The sequence below is a fragment of the Centroberyx gerrardi genome, chromosome 2, assembly GCF_048128805.1.
Source record: "Centroberyx gerrardi isolate f3 chromosome 2, fCenGer3.hap1.cur.20231027, whole genome shotgun sequence".
NCBI lineage: Eukaryota > Metazoa > Chordata > Actinopteri > Beryciformes > Berycidae > Centroberyx > Centroberyx gerrardi.
Window position 1 is genome coordinate 7,735,766 of NC_135998.1, and position 26,441 is coordinate 7,762,206.

The following is a 26,441-nucleotide window of genomic DNA, read 5'->3' on the forward strand; positions in this document are numbered from 1 at the left end:
CCTGTAATCAAATCCCGAACTTAGGTATGTCGTTAGCAGTTTTTCACATTCCTGCCTCCGCACATGGGGAGGGAAATCTATAACTCATCCCATAAATGGAACTGGCATGTACAATACTGTCTTGTGTAGGCGTTTAGCACCATCCTCGGGGTGTTCTGTTCATCCATTCAATCACAACTAGGGAAAGGGAAGAGAGAGAGAGAGGATAGAGAGAAAGAAAGAGAAAGGGGGGAAGAGAGATAAGGTGAACATGATGGTAAAAAAATGTAGCCAGCACATTTCATTTATACCTTACTTAAATGAAGGAGTGCGTTAGATAAATGAAAGGAGCATGTGAGATAGTGATAAGCAGGAGACAAGAGGGGAGCGGGATCATTAGAGAGAAGAAAGTGTGCAGGGATTCATTAGCATGAGGCATGCAGAAGGAGAGTCCTATAGTCTTGATAAATGTCTCTGAGGAGACATCAAGAGAAACAAGTGCTTTACAAGTGACGGGGAGAGATAGTCGAGCACAACTTGTATCCTGGAGACGATTAAAAGTTTGTTTTTATTCTTACGCACACACACACACACACACACTCACACACAAACACACACACGGAGAAGTGCAGGGCCAGTAGACTAGGAGAGGTCCTTCCCCAAGGCCCAGTCAATCCATCAGAGGCAGAAGTGTGCCGTAGGACAGGGCAGTGCCAGTCACCTTGGTCACGGGGTATAGTCCAGTTTCACGCCACACTGGACATTAATGCTCCTCCCTTGCTGGAGGTCAATAACGTGGTACACTCAATCACACACACACACGCGCACACACACACACTCAGAGTCATCATCATACTCAACTTTACATGCAGCAGCAGGAGCGAGGGAGTGGCATGGATGGTTGGAGTGGGAAAATCACTTTTTAATGGGCAGCAGTGAGATTCTATATACAGTGCACAACATAATCACATACTGTAGAACCATATCACATTGTAATCTTCTCTACGAGTATTGTTTCCTGCTGCAGCGGCTTTGCCATTGCTGTTGCTAAATATTGTGACCCATATTACTGCAGTGTAATCCATTCTTAGATTATGATGTGCAAAGCCGGCCAAGCGAGGTGCTTTAATCAAAGAAAGTGATCCATTTCCTGCACCATCCATCTGAATCGTCAGCAAATCATCCTTCAACAATTCCCCCCCCCCTAAAAATATGCCAAGAAATGGTAAATTGTGTTGATGAAAAGAAGTAAAGCAGGCATTCAAAGAGGATTTGAAAACAAGCTAGTGCAGTACAATGTTTGTGGTTTGCAACCTAGACCAGCTGGTAAAAACTGGCTGGCAGAAGTGAACAAACACTTCTCTTCTTCTTCTTCTTCTTCTTCAAGAACTTGTGTTGTTTTTCCGCTCAGAACGTCACTTAAAACCCCAACATAAATCACTAGTGCTCAATGGCCAAAGGTGCAAGGCTTGAGTGTTTCTAGACCTTTGTTGTTCGTAAACATTTTTATAAAATTCAAAATGGTGGAAATGACAATCCGTATGTGCAATAGATTCAGCTTGAGCCAAGGAGGGAAAAAAATTATTTGAGTCTAGCCCTTATGTTCAAGAGTTATTGTCCAAAAGTTGCTTTTTATTGCGGTGCAATTTTTGTTGCCTGAGTCGTGGGGGAGATTTGAAACCTATCCACCAAATTTGATTGCTCTAGGACTTACAGTCTCTGAGGTACAGTCTGTTTTAGGGCAGATGAGGAAGAAGAAGAATTCTAACGAAAACAATAGGGTTTTAGCCTTAAGAGGTTGAACCACTAGAAATAAAAACAGATAATATGGAAACAAGCAAACCCCAGAAAGATGCTATATGTGTAGACATTATTGTTATTTGATGAGCAGGAGGACCTCAGTAAGAACAAGGCCTCTATGTGTATGTTGGTTCGTGTGTTTGTTTGTAACGCTTTTTGCAATGCACAGCGCGTAGGGATTTATGGTGTGTGTTCTTTAGGCGGCGCAGAGTCCCAAGAGCCCTAAGGGAAACACAGTGTGCATTTGTACACCAGACGGTACGGTGGGAGCATGAGCATGAGCCAGATGCAGTCTGGTGCATGGTGCATTCACATACCAGGAGGTAATGATAATAATAATAATATGTTTATTTATATAGCACCATTCATACATAGAATGCAACTCAGAGTGCTTTACATAAAATTGATTGATTAAAACAATAAATGGATTAAAAACAGTAAATGGATTAAAACCATTACATTGCATTAAAATTACATTAAAATTTCAAAATCAAAAATAGTCCAGCATAGGAATGACCCTCTATGCCAGTGACAACAGCAATTCTAATATGATCAACTCACAAAATGACAAGCAAACAATAAAACAGAAGAATAAAGAACACGGTAAAGGGTAAAAGGCTTGAAGTAGCTTGGTGTATGGATTAAATATAATTAAATATTAAAGACACAACACTGTGCTACCACAGCAGTTTGGTGTTAACAGGTGGAGTTTTTTAAAGTCAGTGTAGTTTCACTCACTCCAATCATGCACCCCCCCACCCATCCACCCCCCACCCCTTCACCCATCCACCCCCCACCCCTTCACCCATCCACCCGAGTAGAAAGCACTTGTTATGTGAACATGTAATGGGCCTTGCTGTGCTGTTTAGCTGGCTTCTTCCCTGTTGAGTAGCTCATCTAAAACAGTGAGGCACGCTTCTTAGAGTTTTCCAACAGTGAGTAAAGCCTGGCCTTGTTCTGCTGTTCTCTCCAATAAAGGCGGTAATCTTTAAGCTTGGTACGCTGGATCTAGGAATGGTGCCGCCCTGAGCCGGATTATATGGTGCTAACAGGATCCTCATAGGTGGGTGAGACCAGGGAGGAAATTAATAAAGGAGTAGGAAAGGGGCATGATATTGATTGCGGGGTCCATTCAAACCAGTTGTTTTTGTATCATTGGGCTTGGGCGTTAGTGTGCAGAACACATCTCCAGTGCCTTGAGCATCTGTAGCTGAACTGCTGGCTTCTTCTTCTAGGCTTTTCTTTATTCATGTTTCTGCAGTTGCATCCATAACACGTGTCAGATTATTTTTGGATTCACTTGTGGGAAGATACTAATTACCAGTTGGGCTACAGTTTCAAATAAACTAATATCGCTTTCAGCTCCACATAATAAGCATTGCCAAGTCACACAAGGCCCTACTGTGGAAATGCAGCAAGTTTGAGCGTTTTCTGTCTGGGGCTAGTGTAACGGGTTGTGTCCATCTGCGACACAATCGTCATCAACAGTGTGTTATGCAACTGCAAGCATTCAGATCTCCAGTTTGGAAGTATTTTTTTTTTTGCTTTTTACAAAAGACTAATATAAAATACATTTTCACATTACAATGCTATTATAGTCTTTTTCTATACATTCTAGTATAAAACAAACGTGATCGTATAGTGGTAATATTATGTATGATTTTCTATAGAGCACCTAAACAATAAGAGCTATTTTCTTTTACATTCACAATAAAAATTCTAAAACATTCTAAATAAACATTTTGTCCATAGACAATAAATGGAACACCATTTTGAGTCCTATATAGTGCAACATGTTATTGCTGTTGTACAAAAACCTCGTATCAATATTTTAGGAATGAAGAAAAATAAGTTTACTTTTATACTGTTGACCATATACTTCTAAAATTCTACAATGGACTATAAATGGGATATGAAAGACTATTAGCCCATGAAAGACAACAAAAGCCTTCATTTCACACAAAACACGGTAAATCACAAAGCTGGAATTACGAGGTTTTCATGCAACGACAATATGTGAAACCCACATTTAAAGCCTACCTGGTACAAAAATCAGCAACACACAATCATCATCAACAGTGTGTTATGCAACTGCAAGCATTCAGATCTGTGTAACAAAGAGTAGAAAAATTACTATCTAAAATAATTACTAGAAAACATTACGGCCGGGAGCAAGCCAGCAAGTGCATGGCTAGCTAACGAGCATTAGCTCAACATGCAACCAAAAGTGCTACTCGTGGATAACTTGTGGATACTTTCCGATTACATGCTAGTAGTGCTTACAGTCAAAATGCATGCTACTGATGTTTGCAAAAACAATTTTAAAGCATTAAACATAGAAATATTGGTTGCAACTAGGGGTGTGCCATATCGTATCGTTCACGGTAATACAGGTATAATTTTTAATATGATAAAAAAAATTCATATTGTGATAATGGCAATATTCCGACTTGTTGACATAATGACGTCACACCGTTACGCTGCGTAACAGTATGACGTACGTTACGTGCGTAATGCACAGCAACAACAAGCATGGCTGAAAGCGGCTCCACGGTGGAGGAGTTAATTCCAAAAAGGGGAGCGACTTCAGTAGTGTGGAAGTGGTTTGGTTTCAAAAGAGCAGATGTAGAACAAACCACGGTAATATGTAAGCAGTAGGGGTGGGCGATACCGCAAAATTTGGTTTCGATCCGATACCGAGTAATACAGGGCCAGAATCGCTGATATCGATACCGATACTTTTAATTATTAAAAGCGGCTTATGTACTTTCATGTAGGGGAGAGCAGTGTGTCATGATTTATGAGGTGAATGCATCATCAATAGGGTAAATTTGAATACATTTTCATGACCACTAAATTATTTGCCAAAGGTTAGCAATCATTGTAAGGTGAGTGGTAGAATTTCTACCTGCCACCTGTGAGACCCGGGTTTGATTCCCAACTGAAGCATGTATGTAGCAAGCAAAGCAAAATAAATTGGCTTCATTCATTTATGTAGCACTTTGTAAAAAAAAGTGCTACATAAATGAATGAAGCCAGTTTTTTTTGCTTTCCACTGTTAATTACTTAATCACATGCATGTTAAAACACAGCACAGTTTTTAAAGGCAAATATTGTAATTATATTATATTGTAAATTGAATGTGCAAACATGAAAAGTTTTTTGAATAAACAAAGTGCACACAATTATTTGTGGAGAGCAATGAATGTTTTAAAACTTTCACAACTTTTATAAATAAGCAAAGTGCAAATAACTAAACAAAAGCACAAACTACCCTCAACTATTCTTCTTTCCTTCAGTTAGAGCAATGGTTCTCGCGCCGTGGTGCGCTGCGCGTGCGCGACGCATATGTTGGTTGTTTGAGTGCACACGACACGACAACAGCAGTGGAGAAGCAAGGAGTGCATGCATGCACTAAGATGTGTTCACGACAACGGAACGTTGTTTGCACAGACAGTTCTACTCTTTGATGAAATGGGTACAACGTAGAAGAGAGAAACTGAAACTGGTATTGATCCTATTGATGCTAGAATCGATCTTCAAAAACGAGACGTAGTATCTGTAGTATCGATATTTTGGGATCGATCCGCCCACCCCTAGTAAGCAGTGCAAGAAGACTGTAACAACAAAAGGGGGCAATACATCGAACTTATTTCACCACCTCAAGCAGAAGCACCCGGTTCAGTACGAGGAGAGCCAAAAATCCCACGAGGAGAGCTCAACAGCTACTGTGAGTTCAAAACCAAGCAGACAAAATAACTGAGAGATAATTTTTGTTTCGTTTTTACTGAATATTTGAAGGCAAACTGTTACGTTTATGCTGACATATAAAACTATAACACTTATTTTGTTGCAATTGTATGTTCTTGAAATTAATAATAAAATATTTTTCAGTATTTTGTCATATCGTCAAGAATATCGGAACAGGTATCGCAGAAATACCCTGAAATATCGTGATATTATTTTAGGGCCATATTGCCCACCCCTAGTTGCAACATTGCTCACGTGTACCCACCTCCAGCTCGGAAGTATTTTTCTTTGCTGAGGCACGTACGGTGCGCGAGAAGGAACCCTATCTATGCAGTTGTGCTATTAACCCACCAGGTGGCTCTAAAACTATATGTAGGACAAGCATATCAATTTTGTAGAAATTCATAATAGAGGTTATTTCTAACTCTGTTACACTAGGAGACGTCATCAGCCACAAATGGAGGACATTTCCTGTACTATCAAGGGAAGGTTCAGAGGGTCTTCGTATATCCACCTACGACTGCCTGGCTTCCAGCCCGGTCTCATCCTACTGGTGGTTGGTCTCTCAGCTTGGCTCCTGAGTCAGCCCAGCAGGCGAGGGGAATTCCAGCCGAGATCAAAAGACCACATTGGATGTCAATGAAAGTGTGATCCTGCCTCCCTCACTTTCCGTCCATTGCAACACTTGGAGCTGACATCAGTGAGAGGTTTAACAAATGTAGCTGCAGCTCCTCTCCACCCTGCATATGTATTTAGAATCTGAATGGCTCAGGCGCAGAAAGTCATCAACAGTGGAGAAGGGGAATTGGAATTCTTTGTAGGAGTCGAGGCTTGGGCGGGTCTGTCGGGGGATTATGATAGGTGGAGCCGGTGCTTGAAGCATTAAACGCCGGACCGCTAGACTCAGGGACTCAGTTCTTTACCCCTGAGCCAACAGACTCCTGAATATTGCCTGAACACATCATGTTCTGTTTTATACATGTCTGTGACTGCACCGCTTTATTACTGTATAGTATATATCTATATTATATATCCTGCATATACCGTATATATTTGTAGATATAAACATACATATTTTTTATGTATATGATATATTAAATATATATCCATATATCTCTGTATATTTGTCAACTACCTATTGTATGTTACTGTATTACATCTCCGTATTATAAACATATATTATACAAATTTTAACTACTTTTGCACAACTTAGTCTGTATTATACTTTGATATTTCCCTTTGCTTATCCTGTAAATGTTTTGCATGAATATTGTTACTTTGTATTAGCGTCTGTATGTTTACTATCTGCTTTTTGTTCCCTCTTGTCTTTGATATTTTCCTTTTATCTATTTAAGCTATAGTTGAGAAGGTAGGCAAGTAAGCATGTCACTGTAATGTCTGTGCTTTGTATGGACTATGCATTTGACAAATAAACTTGAATTTCAACTGGAAATACAGTGTCATGCTGATTAAGAGAAAATAATTTATGAGCCTCTGGTCCAGTAGATAAATTGACTAATCTTCAAATGCCGCAAGTTGCCTTGTGGATTTTTGTTGCTTTAGTCTCTCTTCAAGACCGAATGGAAATTATTATTATTTTTGGTTTTGTTGAAATGATGTCAATCGATGTTGATGAAGTGCTTTGGCAACTCCTTTATTTGGCTAATTTCATAAGCAATCAAATTTGCTTTGCCACTGAGCCACTGGCTAAGAACAGGAACGTTTTTCATCCCGTTGGTTTTGGCAAATATCACTGTCTTATCGACGCATTGCATAAACAAGTTGTCACTCACGTCAGCAATCATTGCTAATTAGATTCTCCCTGGCTTAATTTAATGTGCGGGACGCTTTATGGCCAGTTACATTAAATTCTCATCAGAGCCCTCTGAGGTGTTGAACCTAGAGAGAAAAATATTTGTAACTGAAAAACTCATGTTGGAAGAGGAGTGTACTTTTACAGATTGATTTAGCAGGATCTTTGATCTGAGGGGATTGTTGTACACTCACAGTCTGACAATCAACTGGTATAAATTGAGCCTAGATTACAATAGCATTCTTTCAGTTCTCTCAAAGGAGTCATATTGAGCTAGATCTTTGTAGAGTTTTCAGCAATAGGGAAAGATAAAAGCCAGCCTCAGAATTTTACAGGAATTGCCAGCCAAAAGACACGCTTGATAATAGCTATGGAAACCAGGATTGAATTCAAAACCCCCCTCTTTACTTTCCAGTGCATTCACAGAAATGGTCCACCCTACCTCAATGAACTTCCTACCCCACAAACATCCACTTGCACCCTCAGGTCAAGCACCAGGCTGCTCCTCCACCCACCCGCGACTAAGCTCTGCAGCACGGGGGACCGGGCTTTCTGTGTGGCTGCTCCCCGTCTGAGACCTGCCTGATCACACCTAAAAACTCCTCTCAACAAAAAAATATTTCTCTGTGAACTGCTTAATTGCTTACCTCTGCCTTTACCACTATTGCTTTTTCCCCTCTTTATTTCATCCTTACTTGTACTTGTACTGTAGCGAGATTTGCTTCTAATGGAAAGTGTGTTATAATTAAAATGCATTATCACTATCATTATTGCTATGAAAGGCATGCGAAGCCTTCCGGCTTTCTCCCTCAAAAAAGCCGTTGGCTTGTGTGAAACAGCAGATGAGAAGTGTCAAGCAACTTAATTTCTAAGACCTTTTATTTTGTTTTATCTTTACAATACCTATTCATAAAAGTCCATCATACATACTAATGATAATTGAGAGAGTTGAGGACTGTCATACAGTTGTGGAAACTGTCAAATAACAAACTATAGCATTTCCACTCGACAACAACAACAACTCGACATTATATAACTTCAGTATTAGAATTAGTATTAGATTAGATCTTTATAAGACAAATAAGATTGCATGATGTCCAGTAGATACCTGACAGGCTTTCATTATCCATCATGATACATCATGAACACCATGATAGGGTGTTCCTTATTATTGTTATGTAATCAGTACCAAAGACAATACTACTATAATTCGCTACAACACACATTATAAATGATAGAATTAATATAAAATAGATCAATTATCTAATTTAATCTTAATTTAATGTTAAGCCACATTTTTCTACAGATTTTCTCATGGAGTCGCCGCAAAGTGAATGCTTTCTGTTCATCAGATGTAGGTGAGCAGTAGATCTCTCTAAATAATGTATGTCTATATAGATAGGTACCGACTATGTATTTAACCCAGTGAAGATCTCCTGGAGAAAGTATCTGTCAAAGCAATTCAGTAAAAGCGGTGTTTGATGCGTTCAATTTTCAGCAAGCACCACCAAAGTTGGAAGGGCTCATTTTTACCAACAATTTCTTTATTTATTTTTGGCAGAGAGGGAAGTCAGGTGTTCAAGGTGTTCCATTAAATGGTAGCAATTTAGAAAAGTGGATTGAGCCCGGCTTTCTGATGGCCTGCATGGCAGGAAAGAGCTACAGGGAAAGTGGCTCAGACTGAGATACTTGCTCTGCAGGGGTCACCTTCGCCTCCACCTCACACTAAGGAATGAATGCTGCCAAAAATTCTTCACTGAAGAGGGCTAAGAGTTGCTTCATGCCATAGACAAACTTGTATTGTAAAGACATGGTAAATGCTCTAGCTCTTGTACAGTGGTTTCTGTCTGCAAACTATGAATAGTTACAGATTTAGCGATCATAGAAGTCTTATTTTTACATGATCGCTACCCTGTTGCTGCACTCCCAACAAGAACTGCTGGGGAAATCCTCCATTACAAATGCAGAATAGATGCATGGTCGTGGCCTGCCACTGGGAGTTTCGGCATAATCATTTCACGTAGTCTAAAGGACAATGCAGTGTGTCGCTGAAAGAAATATGCGACTCTAACAACTGTTTATTTCAGCATATCAAACTAGTTGTAGGAACAGAGGCATAATGGAACTGAGGAATACTGCCAAACTTCTTCTGCCCAATCTTGAAAAATTGTAGCAAAGAGGAGGATTAGGGGAGATCAATCTCTGACTTTTTGACTTGTTTTGAGCTTTTCCTCCTTTCTCTCCCAGGTGCCCTCTTTGAAGCATTTTTTTATTGATTTTTTTGTTGTGCTTTTGCCTCTTTGTGCCTGCCTTTTTTATTTTACGCATGGTTTTGCAAAATTCACCCGAGGGAAGAGGAGACACTTTAATATTTTCTAACATGAAGACAACAAGACATCAAAAAAGAGAAAAGGGGGTAAAAAGACAGCATTTTGGATTAAAAAAAAAAATAGTTTTTGTAGTTTCCCATTTGATGAGAGGTTAACTATCACAGTACACAGACCTGAAAAAACAAGTAGAGCAATCAGCAACTCTTAAACAGTATCTGCCTTGGGAGGGTCAAAATCCTGAGCTCCCCATGAAACTGAAGCAATTTTAGACTGATCCTTAACCCTAATACAGACAAATACCTCTATTGTGCTGCAGCTAAAGCGGCGCTGGAACCTGTACTCCCCAGACAATTTTTCCACCGAAACATAATTAGAGCACTCAGTGTTGTCCGGGCTGACCTTTGAGAGATTGTGAGGACGGGGCCAGACCAGCGACTATTTCATATAGAACCCAAAGACCAGTACACATGGACACTTTGAAAATGAAAGGGCTTAGTTTTGAAATGTCATGATAGTAGCGGGCAGATTATCTACTGTTCTGGGCTTAAAAGTACAGACTTCAGTCATGATTCAGAATCTGCTTTATGGCTAGTCGCTCAAACACATCAATCAATGCAACATCCTTGATTCTGCCAAGTCTCATATAGCGTGGGTTATTAATGAATTTTGTATAGTTGGAATCCAAGGCTGTGTCCAATTAATCAAGCCTTGTCAATAGAGACTCAATTAATCATTGGCGTTCTGCAACACTGAAAGAGTGAAGAGAAATCTAATTATATAAGTGGGATTATGGAAGTCTAGGTAATATTAAATCAATACGAGAGCAAAAAATACCAACAAAGCAAAATAGTCTGATGTCCAGCCTCTACAGGCCCACATTGCTCCAAAGAAAATCCATTTAGGGACCTTGGGACACATAATAATTCAAAACTGGGGGGATTATTTCCTGCGTGCTGTTCTGGCTGAGATATACAGTCCTGGAGCCATGCATAGGTCAACATCGTTTTTTTAACTACCATCTTGGGAAAGGACTGAGGCTGGCGCGGAGCTTACAAGGCAGTCATTTTCACCCCGCTGAGAAAGGTTGGTGCCATTTACTGATACCAGCCGCCAGTTTAAGGATACGGGGGGGGGGGGGGGGGAGAAAATATGCCTGAAAACACAGCGTGAAAGATAGAAAATCACATTCAGCACGCGGACACATCTAGTCTTGTGCTAAAACGCCCAAGGAAGATGAATGCAAAATAATCACAGATTGGCCGTGTGAGTAATATCTCCATCACTGATATAGGCGGTGAATGCGGGCGGTTGGATGAAGTTGGGCAGTTTATTGCTAGACTTTATATGCGCACAGACAGGAGCATTTGTAGTTAATCACTGCTCAGGATTAATACGGAGGTAGGTGTGTATGATAAATAGGATAACTGTAGGGTCTGCATGCATAAATGCAGTTTAAGTATGTATAGGGCCCATGGATAAATTACTGCACAATAAATTGGAAGAGCTGCTGTGTCAGACTGAGAGGTTGCAGGCAGAGGCAGTGAATCCTCCTCCACAGTGGGAACACACCTGCAATGTATCTGATTTAACAGCGGCTGACAGAGACAGAGGCCCCAAATAGGGTTGGGAGACATTGTGTAAGAAAGAGTAAAAGAGGGAGAGGAGTGTGGTGGATGGAGAGAAAGATGAAGGAGAGAGCGGGGGAAAGAGGGGGAGAAAAGGAAAGGTAGAGAGACAGAGAAAGAGAAAAAAGAGAATGCTTGATAGCTCCTCTTGGAAGATGGCCGACAGCTTTCTTGTACAGGAGAGAGGAGTCACTGAAGCGAAGGAGACACTGTCCCCTCTCCTGTTCCTCCTGGAGCTGACACTTCTTCTCATAGAAAGGTCATCCTCCTTTTCCCACTTTCCCAACTAACTGTCTGTCACTCACAGATATCTCCTTTAACATAGTCTGTCTCTCCTGGATTGTATCCGTTTCTTTCTTTTCCAGGCAATGACAATGACAATCCCCCTTCCCCCCTCGCTTTGAGTACCGATGTGGCATCCAATTATTCAGATCTTAGGACTCGAGGATTAGGTCACTTCTATAAGAGCCTGGAGGCAGACTCTCAGATACAGGGGAAGACTCTGGAAACATGAGAATCAATGTCAAGCTCAGGAAAAAACTGTAAAAACAGTGACATAATCAGTTTATTATCTAAACTGCAAACATTTTACAGTGAGTTAAACATGAACTAATCATGGATGAATGTACTGTAGTAGTTAGAATGATCACAGGCTAATCATTCACTCAATGATGAATGAATGATAATAATAAACTTTAATGAGCTTTATTTATATAGCACTTTTCAAAACACAGTTACAAAGTGCCTTACAAGTCAAAATAACAGAAAGTCCAAAGACATAAATAACTAAAAGAGAAAAAGTAAAATAACAACAACATGGAACTATAAAAGGCAAAAACAGCATAAAAGCAACATAAACGAATCAAAAACAGCATAAAAAACATAAAACAAGGCAAAGACAGCATAAAAGCAACAAAAAAAAAGAGTAAGCAAGGATCCTAAACAGACTTAAAAACAGCAGAATAAATTGGTGACATAAAAGCAGAATAGACTATAAAAGGGCCTTCTTAAACAAGCAGGTTTTGAGAAGGGATTTAATAAAAGATGATACTGAGTTTGCAAGTCTGAGGACTAGGTTGGTACAGAAATACTGAGATTATAAACATAATCCTGGTGCCTAGGATTCATGTATAAAACTCATTAGATGCACCTGTGGTAATGGCCAAGTAGCCAGAATGATGCATTAATGACCGATGTATCAGTATTAGATTATAGTATTAAAGTCAGATAATCTGTTAGAAATTAGAAAATAATCTGTGACCTTTTCATATGAGTAAATGTATCAGTGTCTGAGCAGGTCTTTCCTGGGAAAAATCCTCTGGTGCACAAGAAGTGATGTGTCATGTTTCTGGTTTGTTTGGAATAAACAGAAGAAGAACTGGGTAGTTTGCATGAGCAGTGATAGCCACCATGGCTGAACAGACAAAGAAAAGAGAAACTCAAACTGCATCAACAGAAAATCCAACAAAAAAGACGTCATAGTACCGACCACACTGTTTGATTGACAGGTGATCTCTAGGAAGTGCAGTGCAGAAACACCACAGCAATGAACGTGTTGTGGTAAAAATGTCAACAACAACAACAAAAACAACATAAAAAAAATGAAAAAGTGCAGGTTACCACTTTAATGCATCCCAAGGTAAAGTTATGATGAATCACCCTATCTGACTAAAAAGCACTGCAGGTAATAAGGTGTTAGCAAAGCATGAAGCCAGCGTCCCAGAGGTGGAGTGACCTTCTCACACTTATGGGGACAGAAGAGTCGCTCCTTATCTTCCATCGTAACTCTGAAGAAAAACGTCTCTGCTAGCCTCCTCTTGTAACTGCACCTGATCATGCGACTGTCTCATATAAAACAAGAAAAAACAACCTTTCCTCTGTGGTTCTTATGTCTCTATTGAACAACATCATTCCAGGGATTCAGGAATATTTGTTACATTTATTTTCAGGGTGCTGTGGCTTTGATCCCCATACTCCTTAGTTTCCTGTAATATTGGAATTTCAGCTTAATCTAATGTTGTTACTGTGAATTGCTCTGGATAAGAGGAATGAGCAATGGCCAAAAATAGTAGCAGCAATTGGCTCATGTCAATCAAATGGCTAGCAGATATTAGCAGCAATCAAATAGCTATTATCCCCATGCTCTCTCTATTTTAAATTATGTTGAAAGGTATATATAACATATAAAATATATATCAGGCTACATACAAAACTTGTATGAAGACTCCAAACTTGTATGAAATGTACTACAGTAAATCCTAACTCAGTATATCAAAGCTAAATTAACATAAAAAATATAGACTTTAAGTGAGAAGGTAGAATTGGTCAAAAGCCACAAAAGATAATATCAAAACAATAATTGAATCATAACAAACACTAAATTCCTCTCTTTCTCCATCAAGATGCTCCAACTAGCACAACATTTTGACAACTGCATTTCTAAAATTATGTCCACTTGGTTTGGGGTTTACAATACATTTTCAGTACAAAGGGAAAGCATTTACGAAGGAAAGGTAAGTTTCTAATGCTTTTATGTTTGCACTCATGAGGCCCTGAACCTGTAACCTGAAACACTGGATGTGGACTGAGTACTCAAAAACCTTCCACTGTAATTACTGACAAAACAACCATGAATTACAAAATAATGACCGTTATTAACTACATAGACACTTACACTGCATATAATATATACTTATAAAAGGGGAGGGCAGTAGCACAGTCACAATAGCACGACATAGTAATTCACAGTACCATCCAGGAGTCCACATATTTGGTCATCATTAATGAATCAGAGGTTCTGATTAGTCTAAGATTGATTTGTGCTTTCTGCTATATTTGCTATTTTTTTGTGCTTGTTTTGGAAACATATTGTGAATGTTGTTGGCTGAAAGCAAGGAACATTCATCAATTATCATCCCCGCACTACATTGACATTTTTAAATTGTATTTTGCCTCAGCTTTACCTTCCACGCGTCTTAAGGCCTCTGACTAGTCCAGTTAATGCTGTCTACTGCATGCATTCATGTTTGGTACATGTTTATTTAAAGTCACAAAGAAACCATATTTTGAGAGCATCTTGCTTCCTTAATGTGATGTATTTCCTGTTGAAACAGGATGGGAGATAATGCAGGGAGGGATCATTCAGAAGTGTAAACCAATGGGAGATCAGTTAGGGAGAAAAGGGAGGGTTGGAGAGTTTTATTGGTTGGAGTTTTTATTTATGCCTCCTCGTACTCAATTAAGTCAACACTAAAATTTTTCCCTTTTCCAGTAAATAAAAGTAATATGATTTTGGTATAAAAACACAAGAAAATATATTTTTTTCGGCATAAAGTGTCAAATAGGTGTATGGTATTATAGTTAGAATGAGCTAAAAAGGCTTAAAGTTAAGTTAAAAGTTTAAGTTAAAAGTAATTTAATGACAGAATGTTATATTAAGGTGTACTCTTCCTTAGAGGTACTATATGGGAAATGTTGAACTGAGATGTGCATGTGCGTCTGTGTATGTGTGTGTGTGTGTGTGTGTGTGTGTGTGTGTGTGTGTGTGTGTGTGTGTGGGTGTGTGGGTGTGTGCGTGTGTGTGTGTGTGTGTGTGTGTGCACCTGTGTGTGCGTGCATGGCGATGGTGGGTGGTTGGTGCTTACTTAATTGCATCCAATGATAATTTGTTACTTACCATACAACCTTTTGTGAGACAATTTGTCATCATGTTGTCCACATCACAGAGCCAGATTCACCCACTAGATCAAGTGGGCCACATGCTGGAGTAGGCATGAGCAATCTGTTCATTTGCTGACAAAATGTCGTCGTTGCATTCAAATCACCTTGGAACCTGACATTAAATCTGTGAAATCTGGCTTTTTGTCTGTGCAGGCACCATGATTTTGAAGTTATACAAGGCATGTTTTTATGACAGCTCAGTTGGTCTTAATTATATGACAAGATAGAAAAAATATTTTGCATTTGCTGAAGTCTTTTTGAAATGTCAGATGTTAAAGGGGCATTAATTAATGTATGACTTTTATCAAACTCTATTGGCGACCAAGGAAATGCAACAACATCAAGAGGTCTATGGCACAGTTTACGGTGGCCAAATAATAAAGTCACATTTTCACAATAGAGAGGAGTAAGATAGCTAATTAGAGCAGAGCTCCAACAGAAACGTCTAGTGACGAGCTGATATATCAGCATGCAAAATACTGTAATAATAATATTGCTTTGTTATTTTTTTGCTTGAGAACGAGGCTTTTTAATCTTTGTAGCTGAAATGTCTCGCTTGTAGATTTGTCCTCCATTATTGGTTTTGTTCCAAAACAGAATATGGGCCAGAAGGTGAGTTTTGAAAGCCAGAAATCTCAGCAGCAGGCCAAGTAATTGTTGAGCCATTGGTATTGATCAACAATCCTATCAAACCCCTGCAGATATACTATGGTCATTTTGTACTATGGGGCCGCTAAATCTTACTTAATGCACCTTTAACCATACTTTTACTAGTGATATATCACTACTAAACCGTGGTTGTGGTAACATGTTTACCTTAGGTTTGCTGCAGTCCCCCACATGCAAGAGTGTAAGGATGCATAAAATGTGGTTGTGAGAGTATGTTTGTATGCATATAAATGTATGTATATGTGTGTGTATGTGTGTGCATGTGTGTATTCATGTTTGCGTTTGTGCGTGTGTGTGTGTTTGTGTACGAGCGCGTGTGTGAGGTTTTGTGAAAGATCGTACGCGTGTACAAAACGCACGGCTGTGCATATGCTGTTTGTGAGCCGTGTGTTTGTGTGTCTGCGTGAATGCAAAAGCTGTTTTGGCCTGTCAACCTACACCTTTCCCTCTCCTTGTCATCTCTTCAGGCGTGCAGGCGCTGGAGCGTGAGGGCAAGCGCTGCTCCCTCCTCATTGTGGATGCCGGTCGTCTCCTCTGGTGTCCTGCAGGCACAGCGGCAGCCGACAGATGCCAAAGAGAAGGGACAGAGGAAGACATCTAACTAATAACAGCAACAGCAACAACAAATTCAAGAAGTGGGGAACGCTTTGGCCCATCGGAATCACTCCATGACTGACTTTAACAACATTAGGGGGGGTGTTGTGTGTCTCTGTGTGTGAGAGACAGAGAGAGAGAGAGGGAGAGAGAGAGAGAGGGAGAGAGAGAGAGAGAGAGGGAGAGAGAGAGAGAGAGAGAGAGAGGGGCAAAGGCGGGGGTGGATGGGGGGTAGCGGTGAGTTGGTGCCATAATATTCACAGAGGGAAAGGATTCCAGTATTTTTTGCCCTCTTTTTTTATGATAGAATTTCCCCCCTCAGAGAGCTGGACTGACTCTAATAGAATTAGGCATCAATCTCAGACTGATCTATTTGGTGTGATGAACCAGAAAAGAGAATCACAGCCACAGTATGCACTTTGATAAGGAATCCAAAGGAATAATGAAGTAATGAAGACTTATCTGCTGCGTGTAGGATACCCGGATGTACAGTAGGGAAGGGTTGGCTCCATTTATCATTACAAAACCAGCTTTCAACGTACAGTAAAAATATATACCCCCCCGTTTTAATGAGGCTCTAATTAGAGAATTTGATGCCTTTGTGAAAAATACATCAAAACCCGTATATTGAGATAGTTGTAAGATGATCTGTGCAGATCGAGGCCCGAGGCGAAGAGAAAAGATGACACATACAAAGCAGAAGACCATTTATTTCTATGGTCTTTCAGGATGCACCTTGAGATGGAGAGCCTGCTCTGTAAGCTGAGTCATGATATGGCCTGACCCTGTCTGAGCATCAAGAGGCCCTCTGGTTGTCAACTGAATGGATAGATTCGGACAACGGCATTCTAATATGCCACAGACTGCTGAATCGATTTTTAACTTACGGATGGCATCTGCAGGAAGGGGAAAAGGAGTTTAGAAGAGGATGAGGAGGGAGAGAGAGTCTGTCAGACAGTGATTATGCATCCTTCCCTTTCTCCTCTCCCTCCCTCTGTCTCTGTCTCTCTCTCTCTCCCACTCCTTCTTTCTCCCTCACTCCCTTTCTTTCTGTTTCTGCCATCTGCCATAGAAGTTAGAGATAATGCCATCTCCCTGTCCACTAACCATGGCAACAGCCAAGGGCTAATCAGATGCATACATTATTTGGAAAGTGCATGCTTTTACTCCACTCCTACAGCCGACATTATCTCAAGTATGTACGAGCCCAAACAAAGATAATAGCAAGGGGGGGATTACATTTATTTCCCCACTGCAAGATATCCAAGAGATATTTCCCAGTAGTTCTACTCAACATCCCACTTCTCTCTCAGCTCTTGGAGGGATCAGACTAACGTGCCATAACAATGTTTTTGCAGTGTCTTTGTTTTCTCACTTCATGCACTCATGTCTCATCCCAAGAACTGAGAGCTTAGCACTGTGAAGGGACTGAGGAGTGTACCTGGCGCAGGAGTTTAATCACTGCAAAACAGATTCAGCCAGAGTCCATTTCTTTGAATCCCATTCAACTAGCCCGGCAGACAAAGTGTTTCTGAGAATTAAACAAAAAGCGTAATAAGGAGGGAAAGTTGTCATGTCGCCCCCTGTTGTTTATGTTCAAAATTGGCCTTCAAAATAAATGGAAAACTCTTTCTGTGAAATTGATTGTTACCTCAGTGCTTCAAGTGATCTGGTGGTATTAAAATGCAATTCTATAGTTAAAACTTGTCGTACCGATGATGTCACTGCCACAGTCTGCACCAGCTCCAGCAGCGGTGAATTTACAAATTCCTATCAGCAATGATGCTTATGTCCTTTAGCTGGTTTTCCCTTTTGTCCTTCTTTTGCCATCTACATCAGACATATGTATGAAGGTATTATTGTAGCAAAACACCTGATACTTTCAATGTTGGAATTTACACTCATAGAAAATAGTGACACACCTGTGTCCTAAAGTTAAATTCAATTAAAGAGTTACAAATGTGCAAGTCAACCTGGTGGCTGCGTGACCAATCGGGAGAGTCATTTATTAAAGCAGCTTTTTTTTTGTTCCTGGCGATCTAAAAACACAGTTTTCATCATTGAAAACTCAATTTTGTAAAGTCATCCTCCTTATGGCTCCCAGTGAAGTAGTTTTATCACCTTTAAGTATTGATCATAAGTTATTAATATTGGCTTTAGTTAGTTAAAAGCTGGCAGGCTACTAGACTGATATGCTCCATTCTCTTGGATCGAATCTCTCCAGACTCCATTAAAAGGTTTGGCAATTTAATGTTGCCTTATTTATCAGCAAACGATAGACTGCAGAACATCACTGAAGGCCATTTCAGTATTACTAGGTGTGACTAAAAAAATTGGCATACAAATGATTCACCAAACACCACTTAATTTCATTAAAAATCTCAACTTTTATAGTTGGTTCACCGTATTCCCCTAGCCTTCTTCCATCAACATACATCATGATGGCCGTTAGGGGAATAGCCGGTGAACCAACTATTTTACTGAAATCAAGTGCTGCTTGGTGAATCACTTCTATGCTGAATTTTCCAGTCGCTATCCTACCAAATCACCAAAAAAACACCCACCCAACACCAGATTCAGTGCCATGCAACACCAGATTTGAGAAGTTGTAATCACTGGGTTGTACTGCACTTGAAAAATATATTCAAGAAAAGAAATACATTTGAGCAAAATACCATATTACAAGTTTGCAGCTTCTATTCCTCCCGATTCCAAAAAATAATGTTGTCTCATCTCATTCACAGCTGATGTGCCTTTGTGTCACAAAATGTCCCTCCCTATAGGCTATTAATTTTATCTAGATCATGGAGTGTCACTGAACACTTAATTGAATAGGTAATTTTTCAGTACAGTAGCAACTGTCCTGGCATTGTTAAAGGATGGTGCCTTATTTTCTATTTCATTACAATTCCTCGATGTTTATGTGCAAGCGAAAACAGCCTGGATGCGTGAGTTACCTTGGGGAGTTGAGGTTATACATTTCTTCACCATCGCCTATCTCAAGTGTTTATCAAGACCTGCTAGTTGAGAGTACACAGCTTGTGGTTTGTCAGAGAGATGGCACACCTAAGCTCTCAGCTACTTCAGCTGACTGTTGGGGCAGTTGTGTTGGACATCATATCTGGGCCTAGTTTGCTGTTTGGGCCTCAAGTGACCTTCATCTCTCCAGTGAATCATGCTCTCGCTGACCCATGATTGCTTTGTGTGTGTGTGTGTGTGTGTGTGTGTGTGTGTGTGTGTGTGTGTGTGGTGGTGGGCACAGATCTATGTGTGTGTGAAATTGTGTCTGTATGTTTGTCTTTCTACGAGTGTCTGTTTAGTGTTTTGTTTTTTTCTGGGGTAGCTAGGCTGAATTTTGCTCACACACAATTGCTCCCTGGGTGATTAATATTAATATTGACACTGGTGATAAAAGGATTGTTTTTCCAACTAATTTCCATCTGCCCTTCAGCAGGCGAGACAAGCAGCCAACACGCTGGCTAATCCCCCCCCCCCCCTCCATCTCTGTGCTGAGTCCTGCTTGTTCAGGTGATGGCATTATTTAGGCCAGCTGACATGGCTTAAACAGTCTGCTTCCAAATAGTACATACTAACCAGGTCATTCCAAGGTGAGCGGGTGGTTGTGTTCGGTGTGAAAGGGCTCAGAGGGGAGTAAAGCACTGACCTCTGCACCCCCCATGCTGTCAGCTTCTACTATAGAGCTGCAGCGGCGTGTTGCTCTCGTTCCTTCATGTTACGTATGTGTGTACCGCTGGAGTCGTTTTTAGCTCAGATGTTGATGCACGTCTCCGCTCCTTTTCTCGTCCGGAATGCTAACCTAACACACTAACGCTTGTTCTTTCAGGGAGAGGAGCTATTTTTATCGTCCAATTTGGTTCCCTCCCCATTTATTTTCCCCCTCCGCATGTTTCAACATGGTCGTGTGGGCGTTGGGGCTCTCGATGTGCTCTGCTGGCTGCTCAGATTATTGCTATCCATCATTTGTTTATATTCTCATTTAGGAAAGGGGGGCGCTTCCATTATTGCATTATAATTTCCTGCAGAGGTTACAGAAGGCCAGTGCCAACTTTACTTTTGCTCTCTCTCTCTCTCTCTCTCTCTCTCTTTCCCTCTCTCTCTTTCTTTCTCTCTCTCTCTCTTTCTTCTTGATCTTCCCTCAGCAAGTTCCTCTCCCCTCGTTCTCACCCCTCTACTTCGTAGCACAGCGCTAATGCTCACATGCCTCCTGCTAAAAGTCTTCCACATGACATAAAGCTGCTCTCTCTCTCAGCACTACTTACATTCCTCCTTTTCATTCCTCTGTAATTTCTCGTTGGCTCTTGGTGCCACAAAAAGCCTTGGCAGGGAGGTTGACAATGAGCAGAGACTGACGAGGAGACTGCTGTTCAGGCTTCCACGTTTTTACAAAAACACAGCTGCTCTGAGCACCTCCTAACGCACGCAGCTCTCTGGAGTCTTGACTTTTTTTTTTAGAGCTCAAAGAAAAAAAACACCAGACAAATACAATGAAAATTCTTGTCTTCTTCTTTTGTTAAATATTTTCTGCTTTTCTTTTCACCCCATCATTGTTCTCCTACATTGTCTTCTTCCTCAAACATCTCATGTCACAGTCCATTCTTGGGGTTAATTGCGCAGATGTGTTTTCACATATTCATTTTTGTCCTTAGTAATTTCAGCAGTGAATTGGTTGATATGAATTGCAGCAGCTGTGAAATAAAATCTAGGGTAAAAAAACCCATACATGTGGCTTACAGTAATCCTAAAATAAACACCTACATGAAGCAAATGTTTTAAGTAGCTTCTGGCTTTTCAGAGAAGGGAATATTTCGCCATGCAGCTCAAGACACGGAAGTAAGGATGTCGCAGACTTACTCTGAGCAATAGCCTCACACACCTGTCATGGTGTTTTCTGGAGGTGGCATATGTCTTGTCATGTTAACAACATGAGAAATGGGAGGCTATAAAGGCCCAGCATCCTTTCAGAGGATCTTGCGTATCCCGGGGAACTCTGCCTCGGCGGAGGAGTCATCTCGCGTTAAGTCACCCTCACCGTGTCTGAGGGGCTAACGTGTTGGATAAACGATGTGGCCGGCTGACTGGGAGGCAGGACAGGGTCATGACACGGTCGGGAGAGGCCCCCGCGGCCGTGTCGGCAAATTCACTACAGGCACTCGTGCTTCTGTGAAAACAGCGGGCTTTCAGGTACTACGATTTCTGTTCTCTTTCTCTGTCCTCTCATTAAACAGCCTCTGGGGACAAGCTTCTGGGCAGCTCTTCCCTGGCCCCACAATGATAATGTTGATCCTCTAGGCTTTCAGCCAAGCCCAGACACACTTTCTATACTTAGAAAGTTCATCATAAGCATATCTGCAATAACATTATCAACGCAGCGGGGGGAAAAAATGTAGGCTGGGCAAAGATTTTAGGGGTTATTCAAGCTTAGTGGAGTAGTTAGCATCTGCTTCTTGCTGTCTGATCTGTCTTAGGGCAATATCATATCAGAATAATGAGGACAGATATATTCCAGCTTTGGAGCCTCTGTAAAGGAATCTTTGAATATCTTTCTCTTAACATGGAAGTGGGTAGCCGGGCGCAATTCCATATCTCCTCATGGATAGGGTTTGTTTTATGTCAAATGAAAATTACTCATGTACAGTTGCCGCATAGGACTGTTATATAATGGCCAACAACTTGAACTATATTCACTCAAGTAATACTATGAGGTTTAAAGCCTTAAATTATTTTTTTAGAGATTAGTTTAAAGGCATTTCGTTAGATAGCTTTCGGTGGAAAGTAACAGAAAAGATGGGAAAGATGGTGTAGTACCCGTCGTTTAAAGTGATGTTGAACTTTGGTAGCACCTTGGGTTGTGTAGCTTCCTGGCCATGATATAACCCCAAAATCGGAGATTCTGTGTTATCTGTTGCTCCGGTAGAGGAGGTTGGAGAATTGTGTGTTTTTCTCTCTCCATTCACTGCCATTCTATGGAGGAACAGCCTGAAAATCACACTTCTAGCACATAAATGAATGCGAACAAAGCAGATTCTGACAATGTATAAAAAAACCTAGATATTCTGCAGATTTTTTTTTTTGAGTGAATCGCTTTCTTTATGTTATTCATGACTATTTTTTTTATATATTGTCAGAATCTGCTTTGTTCACGTTTGTTTATGTGCTAGAAATGTGATTTTCAGACCTGTTTCATCATATAATGGCAGTGAATGGAGAGAGAAAAAAACACAATTCTCCAGTCTCCTCTACCAAAGCAACAGATAACAGAAAATCAACGATTTTCAGGTTATATCATGTCCAGGAAGCTACACAACCCAAGTTCAACATCACTTTAAGAGTTGGAGAAACAGGCTTGTAACCATAAGGTTGCTGGTTCAAATCCCTGGACCTGCTTGGGAAAATGACAGAAAATGACATACAGTACTAGCTGAACAATTACCGTTGAAGCGCCTAGCTGCTCAGTGGCTTGAAGACTGCAGATGTGCAAGGCAGTGAATGTGTGTAACTGTAAATGTTAAGCAAGGCGTTGTTGGGAAAAAGAGCATGCACGCTCAGCAAACCTTCCCTGGATGACTAAAGGTGAAAACAGAGAGAGGGGAAGACGTGTCAAAGGTCACGAGGCAGATTCCATGATGCTGCACATACACATTAGGCATTATTTTTCCTGCCGAGACACCGGGACACCCCATTAAATAGAATTTAATATAAAGAAAGAAACAGTAGGGCAGGGGCATAAGCCAAGGCTTTGGCAGCAGAGACCTGCATTTCACAGAGTGCTGTGCAACTTTGTCAGGTAAACGTGACTGTTAGGGACAAGCGAAGATTGATGGGATCTTTTTCCCCTTGGCTCAGCAGTCTTTGATTTCCACAGCACAAGGGAGGAGGAAGGAGAGGAGGCAATGGGGAAGAGGAATGATAGATAGGAATTCATGTCATTTATGTCCCTAGGTCAGTCCATCACATAGAGAGAGAGAGACAGAGAGAGAGATAGAGAGAGAGAGAGAGTGAGAGAGAGAGAGATGGTGAGACATGGATGTGCTCTAAAACATGTTTGGATGGCACAGTCTTTGACAATGTCTTTGTTAGGTGTACCGCTTCCTATGACTCAACCTCCTATGAAAAAAAAAAAAAAAAAAAATTGCACTTGCTTCATAAGTATTCATTCAGATTGAGGTATTTCTATGTGTAGTGAGTGCAGTGAATCATGCTGTCTCAATTAGCATTTGCTGTGCCTTTGTCTTATTGAAAGAAACAACTCTTTTCCGGCCCTTGAAGCATAGCTGCGTAGTCCTTTTCAATTTCCAACTTAGTGTAGCTGCCTTGCCACTTAACATTTACTGGGAGGCAATGCATGAAGATGATTTGGGCGTGCGGCAGAAGTGCTTCTCCACATAATTGCTTCTGCACAGACATTGATTGATAAAAGCCTACAGGGTCTCCCGGCCAGATTGAGTGACGGGCCTTGCAGAAAAAAAACACCATGGTGGTCACTGGGAAGCGCCAGAGTGTTTGTTGCATTACATGGACGGGATATTTGGATAATTTGTTGGTTTACAGTAATAATCTGAACTAAATTGAGGCTCTGGCTCAATTATCTTGTTTTGTGAGGGAAATGGTGCTGTAATAAGGCTCCTGTCGTGGCGCAATACACTGTAGGGTTTGAATTTGTGATACGTAAATTGAAGACCATAGTAATGATGACATTTTACGTTGCGTCTTGTTTGTCGTAAAAACCAATTGGTGGTTTAGGATGCCCTCTCATTGGGATGCAATTGATTTGTGATATGAGAAGGAACATATTGGATGCTGCTGCTGCTATTGTGTGTCTTTGTTCCTTTGTTCTGCTTCCTTGTGTTTGTGCTATATCATTCTGTTCTATGTTTGATTGAGTTGAGTGAGGCTCATTCTCTCATTCTCAGTCCTTTGACTCATGCATGTGATAAAGGGCTATATAAATAAATAAACTTGAACTTGGATACCAGATCTTCATCTCTAATTCCAGACAGTTTGTATTTTCACTTTAATGTAATATAAATATTATTTTTTCATCCTACGCTCTGCTGTAGTCTTGGCAACCTCTCTCAGTATCAGTACCACCCCCCCCTCCTCCCTCCCTCCCTCACACCCCACCCTCTCTATTTCTCTCTGTTCTCTATTTCCACTTCTCTCAATTTTAACATTTTCCTTCAAAATGATTTCCCCGATTCTAACCCTTGAAGCTCCCTTACTCCAAAATCAAGTTGAGAGCAGTGTCACTCAATTGGGTTTTTTTTTTTCTCTCTCCCCCTCTGGCCTTATTCTCACTCTCTCTCACTTCTTCTCTCTGGCTCTCTCTCTCCCCCCTCTGTGCCCCTCTCCCTCCCTGGGTATAAAATGTCTGATTTTCTCTGTTGAGTGACATGCCTTTCAATCTCTGATGGATTTTCTTTGCCTTCTGTAACTTCTTTCGCCCCCACCCCCCACACCACCCACACATATATATACACACACACACACACACACACACACAGATTTTGTGTCCTAAAACCTGTAATTGTACAGCTTACTGTAGCCCAAAATTCCTACCACACTGTACCCATCCATCCCATTCATAGTAGAAACACAGGATAGCTATAGCCACCCATCCAATTAATTGTCCATTCCCTATGTGGGTTGTTCACACAGATTTGCAGCTCAGAATGCGGCAAAATTGAACAGTCAGGCTTGTATATACATATGCAAACAATTATCACATTACTACACCACAGCATTGCAACAGCATGTTAAATGACCTGTCAACGTGTCTGCGGAACCAAATCCTATAGTTCCAAAGCCATGGTAATTCTATGTAAGCCCATCAGTTGGATCCTACTGAGGAGAAAAACCCATGAGCTGTTTCTGCACGTGCTCATCCGCAAGTCACATTACTCAATTGAGTGTTCATCCATAGATTCCAGGCATCAAGCATTGCCCATAAGTGAACAGTTTGTTCATATGCAAATGCGCCTCTTCTAATCCTCTATTATTCTCTATTTGCATGCTGTTCTGAAAATGTTTCCACCCCCCCACCCCCCCCTCCTCCTTCCCCCCACCTGCCTTTCATCATACAAAACAAAGGTGTTTACACGATTCAGTGCGGCAACTGCTGCAAGATATTTGAGTCTCTGCACAGATGCAAATTAGACATCAGTGAAATTCTGTTGCCACTAATCCATTTTCCATGCATAATTCACACTGTGCCATCTCTTTCATAAATCAGAATAAAATGTCGAGACATGATGGGGCCTTGGCAAACTTATATGATTGCCTTAGGCAGGAAAAATGTTCATGAAAAAAATTCAAATTATTTGAAGATGACATTAATGACAGGACATGTACGAACAGACCTTTACTTGATACCAGATTTTTTACATTGCATCAATTTTTACTTAGCACTATTTTCGTTTGGACATGCCTGGTCACAGGAAATGTTTTTTTTTTTTTTTGGTCATGCACTGTGACATTTTCCTGCTAGTCATAATTGCTTAACTTTGTCATATTGAGTATGTACTTGCAGCGAATACCTGCAACCTTATATTTCTGTAATGACCATTAGTTATGAATGCTTCAGCTTAAATGTTGGGAAAGACGTTTTTTTTGTTTTTTTTACTGTAAGATTTATGTGTTTCATCATTTGAAGCATATTGTCCATCGATCTCACCTATCTAGCCTACGAGAAACAATGGCTCCAAACAACACAAGAACAACACTAACCATGAGGCTAGCCAGCATAATTGGGGCAAAGGAGCTTGCCTCATACCCAGAGGGGAGATACATGGGGAGACAATATTGCCACTGCCAGCCAAAATTATTAGTAAGACGTGTAGTGTCTCCCATCTCCAAGGTGGCCTCCCAACCGACCCAAACTATACCTGACATTTAATTTATCAATTTGCAGCCTTTTACCTCTCTACTACACATACTGTATACATAGCTTTTCTCATGCTCTAACATTTGTTACATTTTATTAAATGACATCCTTCAGCAGAGACAAGAACACAAACATTTTAGAAAAATCGAACAGGTTCCACATCTTCTTCTTCTTCTTCTTCTTCTGCTGGTTTGTGTGCTCAAAATTAAATTTGTTCATCTTAAAGTAATATTTCATTTTAATAGCCCAGTGCCTTTCAA